Source organism: Artemia sp. Qi Xiang Cuo, chromosome 8 (assembly GCF_049724085.1).
Source record: "Artemia sp. Qi Xiang Cuo chromosome 8, ASM4972408v1, whole genome shotgun sequence".
Taxonomy (NCBI): Eukaryota; Metazoa; Arthropoda; class Branchiopoda; order Anostraca; family Artemiidae; genus Artemia; species Artemia sp. Qi Xiang Cuo.
Genome location: NC_142801.1, coordinates 34,028,119 through 34,036,300, shown reverse-complemented (window position 1 = coordinate 34,036,300; position 8,182 = coordinate 34,028,119). Strand labels below are relative to the sequence as shown.

Below are 8,182 nucleotides of genomic sequence, written 5' to 3'. Positions count from 1 at the left end.
CTCCCCTTTTATACGGTGTAACTTCAGTTCGTTTTAGTTTGATGTCACTCTTTACTTTCATTAAAAAAAAAAATATTTTCTTTTTATTTGAATGGGATAAAAGGTTTCAGGTCAGGTAGAAAGTTAAGCCATTGACTAACACTGACAGAGGGGTTTTGTGTTTTGCTAACTAGGCGCCAAGCAGTCTGGTTTTTGCTGTCATCCACCGGATGAGGGCCAAGTCACCCTGGAGATAAGCCATTGTAATCTCTGGAGATTTGTTAGGTTAAATCTTGAACACATTTGGGACTAAAGAAAAACACGAGAAATGACATTTGGACACATGACCAGTCTGAAAAATCTGTCAAAATGTTTGGTTTCAGAGATTTTTCAATTTTGTTATTTGGATATAAATAACGGTTAATTCTGTACAAAGAAGATTATAATCACCCAGTAAAGTGAGATCATCATCGATGTCCGTTAGGCAAGCTAATTTTTTGTATTTCTGTTATTAATGGTGATAGGCTAGTTCTCCAGCTTACCCCGGATCAGGCCCCTTGCGTTCAAGTATAAGCACCTCCCGACCACCCAAGGAAGCTGTTGGCAACGCACCTGGGTAGGATGGTCTTAGGTATCGGCGGCAGGCAGTCTACCGAGAACGCTTTACCAAGTGGGTTCGTTTGTAAATTAGAGTACTGTTGATTGAAATACTTGACTATTCACTATTAGTGGCTAAATCATATATTGTTGTGCTGTACTATTCTTCATTATAGTTTTTGCAGATAAACAACATTTGGAAAGTGAAATCATATTTGGATGACGTCAAGCGAATAGACGACTTATGCCGATGAACACATTGTGGCATGTTCTATCCTCGGAATATGTCACAGGTTAGTTGATTTTTCCGATGTTTTTTATTCAAAATTGTTGGAAGCGATACTCATATCTTAGGCAGGTTTAGCATTCTAAGCCCCTGGGACTACTCCCCCTACTTTTTGTGTGACATGTGCCAGAGTGATCGTATCTATCAGCTCTTTTTTAGCAAAAAATCTATCAGTTTCCCTCCAAAATCAATCTATGGAGGTGATTTTTGCTAAGTTTAGAGATTCATATTTCAGTTCTTTTGACATGGCTGATAAATTACTATAGGGTTCAGGTCTAGGCCTATGCATGGTTCGCCCTTAAGTTTGATTATCTTGCCAATAAAATTTAAAAAGTGGAAAATGGCTATAGAGAACGGTAACAGTTGAATTTGTATCCTATTCCTGACTTAAACCTAATAACAAAATTCTTACTCCATTGCATCTGGCAAATTTCTATTTATTGGGTATTTTGAGTCGCTTCAATTTGAAGTGCATATCAGTCTGTCCCATAATTCCTCGGCATAGCCCTAGGCTAGGCTTATATCAGCAGCGTAAGTTGGGGCCCTCCACTATATATTTTTGCCCCTCCCCCCATAGATTCTTAAAAATATCTGTTTTGGTATTTTTGTTGAAGAATTAAAAAAAACAGCAAAGATACCCCCTAGATTTAGAAAAATTCATTTTGCCCCCCCCCCCATCCCATACATTTTCGTGAAATGACACCATTGATGTGTAGCCTATATATAACTTTGTTGATTTTCTTTTGTTTTTCTCAAATTGACATTACGAACGGACTGTTGGCGAGAAATAAGTAGAAAAACAATGCAAATCAACAAAACAACTCGACAACTTTTGTTTGTATTTGTATGTACGTCGTTGGAGCATTAAGGGGATGACGGAAGCTTGGATATTCTTAAACTGTGAGCAACTCTTAAAACCCAATAAATAGAAATTCTTTGTATGTAATCAAGTAAGAACTTTCTTACTATGGTGTTTGCTTCAGAACAGGCCACTCTACTGCCACACAGACGATATTACAGCTACAATAAGTTAAACATTAAAAGAATATCAACGAAATCCTTCAAAAAAAGGAAGATTGCAGAATGAGTTTTTTTTTCGTATGCACACTCAGTCGAAGGGGCACAAAATGCGTTGCTTCGTAGTAAGCTGAAACGTGTGTCGTTTCTCAATATTTTCACTTCAGAAGAAAAATGTTTAGAAATACTTATTGCAGCCTTGCCTAAAGTTCAAGAGTAAACTGAAATGTGTTTTCCACATCAAAATACCTATCTTACATATCGCCATCGGAGCTTGCTGGGGGGTTGGGTAGGGGGAAGGACCGGCATTCCCCCACACCCTCCCTCACCTGGAAGACAAAAATTTGTAGCGCTTTAAATGTTGATAAAGAAATGCTACTTCTCTGTTAGTGAAACAAAAATGTTTTCCAGCCTTCATGCCCCTCCCCCCTAAAAATGTATGCGATCTTGGAATCCCCTCCGCACTGGAACGGTTTATGTGAGCATCCATGTCTAGGCTGTGTCTGTTTTTGGTTTAGCCAGGATAACCGGTGGTTAGGATGGAAGCTGCAGAAAGGACCCTATTCCAAGGGAACTGAAGAATAAGAACTACCTGTAAATAATTGCACTTGCAAGTTTGCAAGGTGCAGTTTTTTTTATATTCATACTTTCGGGGAACTAAGAAACTTAAATAATGTAAAGGTTTTTTTTATGAGGACCACAATAGGAAACTACTGCTGAAGTTAAAGATGACTGTTGAAAACGAAAAAAAGGGGGGGGGGGCAAGGAATGTACTTTAAAAATTTTACAATGACCAATCACCAATTTTACAATCTCCAATGGAAAATAAATAAGAATTAAATAGATTAGCATGATTAGAATGTATTGAATTATACCATGAATTAAAATAGATCTTAAAAAGAGTATAGAAAGGAGATAAAATAGAAACATGCAATATAAGGCTAGATTTGTAATGGTAATAATATTACATTAAGCAACTTTGCGCGCAGCATGGCAACGTACGCTAAACTTGGCCTAATCTCTTTTGTGAATATAATCGATAAATAACAGTTTAAAGGTACCTTTTTCAACATTGCATTAATATGTATACATGTTTATTTCAAAGTTGATAAATCTATTTACAAAATCAAAAGAAGCTGATACAGTTTAAGGAACAGATTCATATTGACAAGCTTGTGAACCTTTGAAAATAAAATCACCTATTGTTACTTCATATCTAGGATAGGTTAATTTAACTTGATACCTTAACTATTGAGGAAATAATCATTTAATTAGAATCTTAAATTCAAACCGGATGCAGCATTGGCTTTTTTTGCTGAATTTAGACTTCTTAATCAGTTACTCAATTTCAAGCTTAATGTTTTCGTGATTGTAAGCAATACATTATGCATCCTTCAAAGACACCGGAAAAATCGTTTTAGGAATTGATTCTTTTAACCGTACGCCAGATGGCATGAGAAGGAAGTGCGCTATGAAGCCTCTAAAGTGAATAATAAAATTCAGTAGCTCTTTTATCATTTTATTTTATCTAATGGAAAATTCCCCATTGTTCGTGGGAAATAAAGTTCATAAAACTTGAAACGAGATATCGCTTTTCTTGCAAAGCTCAGACCCAAGGGCTTACTTGCGGAACTCCTAGGAAATCTGGGAAAGCACAGCTTGGCTTATTTTGAAATTTACGACGCTTAAGTAAGGGCGTGGGAGGAAGAGGGACAGAGTCTCTTGTGCCCAAGCTGTACCAGGGGTGGATCCAGGATTTTTTTTTGGGGGGGGGCAAAATAGGTTGATCAGATAAAAAAAATTAGAAGGGGCGCAAAATAGGTTGATGCGACGACTTTACTTCCATACTGAATAGAAAACTAAAACTTCAAACAGATCGTTGGCCATATAAACAACCCAAAAATCTAATTGCAGGAAAGGGCCAGAGAAGTGTTGCATGTAGTTCATTGTCTCCAGTGCCCATTGCCATTGTCATGACCTGTTATATCAATTTTATGGATACCGGTATTACTATAAAAAAAAGATCGGGGACACGAAGACATTCCTGGGACCCAGTCTTGGCTCTCATGGCACTGAGGCTAGTATTGATAAGAACCTAGAATTTCTTGGAGAAAATGTTGTCCAATGATCTTATTTTACACAATTTCTGGGAAAAAGTTTTCTTTCAAACCAAGACTCAATTTTTGTCTGGGAGAGGGGATGTTATATCAGTTACTTTTCCCCCGGGTGGTGTCCATGTTTGTTTTACAGTTGCATTGCTTGCATTTTTCTTAGCGTTAGAATATCATTGATAAAATTATTAAAAAAAAAATTATGCGCAATGAGTTTCATACTTTCTTAAAAGACATACCCAAAAACTTCAGCGTTAGTATGGCTTCTGAAATAAGCCTCCGAATGTATTTAAGCCTGGAAGAGCTGTGAATGCACTGCCAATGATTCCTATAAATTCCTATAAATTTGGGAAAAGTCCTATAAAGTTATATATATACTTTATAGTATATATATATACTATATAATATATAATATATATATATATATATATATATATATATATATATATATATATATATATATATATATATATATATATATATATATATATATATATATATATATATATATATATATATATATATATATATATATATATATATATATATATATATATATATATATATATATATATATATATATATATATATATATATATATATATATATATATATTGATGTTTTTGTGGTCTTACTTGGAAGTGTTATATGTCATATTTTATTTCATTTAAATAGAAAGGTAGTGTGGCCGATCAAGTATTTTCGACCTTTATTGCATCAATTTCATAATGTCTCTTGTATTTTACTGATTTATGAAGAACAATGTGCCTTAGTGCGATTTATGAGAATGATATTTAAAAATTGTTCCTTATAGAATAGTTGGATTTTAAAATAAGAGGGCGAGTTCTAGTATTCAAGGAAGTAAGTTTTATCCTTCAAATTCTGACAAGCCTTAGGCAAATCAGGTCTTTAGATATAGTAGGGCCCAAAAGTTTATCCTTTGAAGTCATAATCTTTCTTTCAAAATGCGCCAGCAGGCAATTTAGCCAAATATAAACATAACTGGGCGTCGAATTTTTGTGGCATCAGGTTACAATGGGGGAAAACAGCGTAGATCCGGATAGTTGATATCTTTTTAGCTTATGTATACTCCAAAGGCGAGGAGACACCCACTTTCCGCCGCCAGGTGTACATCTCGGAACGCCATGTGTGCCGCACAGTTTCGCCATGCTTGGAAGAGTTTCCGCCACTCTTGGCACAGTTTCCATCACGCTTGGCACACCTCCACCATCCTTGTCACGTGCCACCTGGTGTATGTGGTTTCTGAAAGGGGACGCCCGTACTCCAAAGTAGTCGCCGAAAATGTTGACCGCAGCCTAATGGTGCTCCTCTGTAATTCTAGAGTTGCAAAACTACTGTAGTTTTTAATTATATATATATTTTTTGAATAAACATGAATATGAAAGCCTGGATTTTGATTGTGAGCAGAATTGTTTTAGTTTTCATAAGCTATTTAAAATGATGTACTAGTTCTATCTGCGCCTTGTATTCATATGCTCCGAAGGTCGAAAATGGACAATTGCTTAAATCTATTTAATTATTTTGCGCTGTATTTGATATGTGGTGTAAATTGTATTCCATCCTTGCAATCTCTTTTTATTGTGTTGTGTGCGCTTAGCTACGAAACGGTTTAGTTTTGGATACGTATAAGCTAGGCAGGGCTTCCACTCTCCAATTTTAAAATTCGGGGACAAGCCTTAAAAACTCGGGGAGTTTTCGGGGACAAGTCTTCAAGATTCGGGGAAAAAACAAAATGGAACTTCGTTGCGAAAATTCGGGAGCCAAAACTGGTCTTAGCTTCGGTTTCAGGCTCAAGTAGGGCTTGGATCCGCATAGTAAATCAAGCCTTTTACAAAGTAGGTTTTAGACCCAGAGCACTGGATTGGAAACCATAGCTGAAAACACTTAAAAAAAAAATGAATTATAAATACCAGTAGCAGTTCTTCATTCAGTCATTAATCGCAGAAATGTATTAGTGATATTCCAAAACAAATATTGTCTGTAGTTTTTTGGTATATGACTGAAAAAGAAAAAAGTCTACCTATAAATATGGGGCAACATTAAAATTTAAGACAAGTAAAAACTAGATTAAACAAGTAAATTTAAACTTAAACTAAAAGGGAATTTTAACTACAGTTGACACATTATTGGTTTTTGATGCCGATTCTAAGATTTTAGGCGTTTACCCCCTGGAAAATCCTCCCGCGGAAAAAACTGGAAAGTACCCCTCCCCCTCACAAAAAATACCCCCGCAGAGAATACTCTCCCGCTGAAAACACCTCCGCGAAAAATACCCCCGCGGAAAGTACCCCCGCGGAAAATAGCATCGAAAAACAACCCCCCCCCCCCTGGAGGAAAATACCCCCTCGACACATACTTTTTTTTCATTGTTTGTTTCTACTATGTTTCCCTTTCTTTTGGTTACCTCATAAATACTATATAGTCACCGATTAACCCCCCCTCCCACCAGCCCTGCGGCCATCCATGTTTCAAATATAGTACTTATTGCAGTCTCATTTTTATATCAGCCCATCTAATGTCTGGACATGATAGATATAGGCTACAAATCATATAAAAGCTACTTATTCTTTTTTTTCACACTAATATTGTTCGCCAGTATTAACCACCAGTTCGTGATAAATAATTCCGAAAATAATATAAAACTTGACAAGAAAACAATATGAGCCTAATAACCAAATTTGTACTTCAAGCTGCAATGGAAACTTTTTTATGAATAATATTTTTGGGGTCACCTCCGTTCATGGGTGCCAATATGGAGGGCTGGGGGGGGGGCTCCCGCCCCCCCCCCCTGGCTGAATGATGCTGCCGTATTTTTATATTTTCGTTCTGAGATTTATATTATATAGCATTAAAAGTGCCAATTAGACGAGGTTTGCCCCCCCCCCCTGGAATTCAGCTTATGGGCGCCCATGCTTCCGTTTAAATCCCCTAGTGTCCCTTGTGCATAGTCTATAGCTAAATTTGTCCCATTAGGAGGGGGCGGGGGTGGTGTATTTTTTATGGTAAGAATATGGTATTTAGGGACAGTTCTCCCGATAAAATAAATTATACTACGATTTCTTTAAATTCTTTTGTTTTTATCTCAGAATTAGCCTCCCATACAGGGTGACTAAAATGGTTCAAGCATTAGAAGTTGTAAAGGTAGGCCTAGACATTTAAGCAAGTTTACTTGGCTATCTCGAAGTTGAGCAGAACATATTTTCAGTACAATTTCCTTTGCCTAACTAACAGATTTGCAAGACTGTAAAAAGATCCTACAAATGCAATTTGAAATATTACGCCCACTGAAAATACTATACGGGTGAAGGGACCAGAATAATAATTGGGAGGGGAGCACTGACAAATACAATTCTCAGATCAAAAAGAAAAGAAGTTAAAATTTACACACCGAATGAAAGAAAAAATTTAAATGGTAAGAATTCCTGGCAAAAAGATCAATTCCTTCAATATATTATGCCTTCAATCAGTAAGTATTAAACATTAATACAGTATGTCCCAAACCAAAAATAGCGAAAGAAACCAAAACTTAACTTATGATTCGGCTTTCAAAACAATTTTCCCTCTTTAGAAGTTCAATTTCAAAACCCAAAATCCAACCGAGCGTTCAACAACTTTATATAAAATTCTTGTCTAATTTTGTCAAGATTGTCTTGACCACGAATGACATGAATGTAAGAATCTTAATAGCATTTGGAATAGTGCATTCGAAATGGTTTAATCTAAATGCAGGAAAATGAAGGTTTTGTGAAAATATGAAGAACCGTCTATACTTAAATTGAATCGGTCTGGTTCTTATGCAAAGTAACACAGGAGACCAAAATTAACGAACAAGAGAGAATTGAAAAATTATGGTATGTAAAGTAATGTTTGCTAGGGATAGTCACTATGGGTGACTCCGTAATTGGTTGATTTTCGGGGATTCGGGGAACCAATTTTTTTTGGGGGGGAGACATAGATTTTCGGGGAAATTCCCAAAAATTAGGGGATAGTGGAAGTCCTGAAGCTAGTACATGTAAATCGAGAAATAGGAAAAAAAACGTAATCTATGTGTACAAGAGGTAGGCTCTATAAAATCCAATGGTATTAGCTAAAATAACTTGGCCCTTCTAGAACATGAATCTGCATACTCTGTTGATAAGATTGAATATTATAAAATTCAACATGAGGTTAG

General features: G+C 36.1%; 1 protein-coding gene across 1 annotated transcript in view; it reads left to right on the top strand.

The window, feature by feature from the left end:
- Window positions 1–646: 646 nt before the first annotated feature.
- LOC148949348 (bone morphogenetic protein 2-like) overlaps window positions 647–8,182 on the top strand; it is a 39,542-nt gene continuing 32,006 nt past the window's right edge. Inside the window, exon 1 of the mRNA XM_089093384.1 lies at window positions 647–869. The gene's annotated coding sequence lies outside the window, so the exon portion shown is untranslated. The remainder of the gene's footprint in view (window positions 870–8,182) is intronic.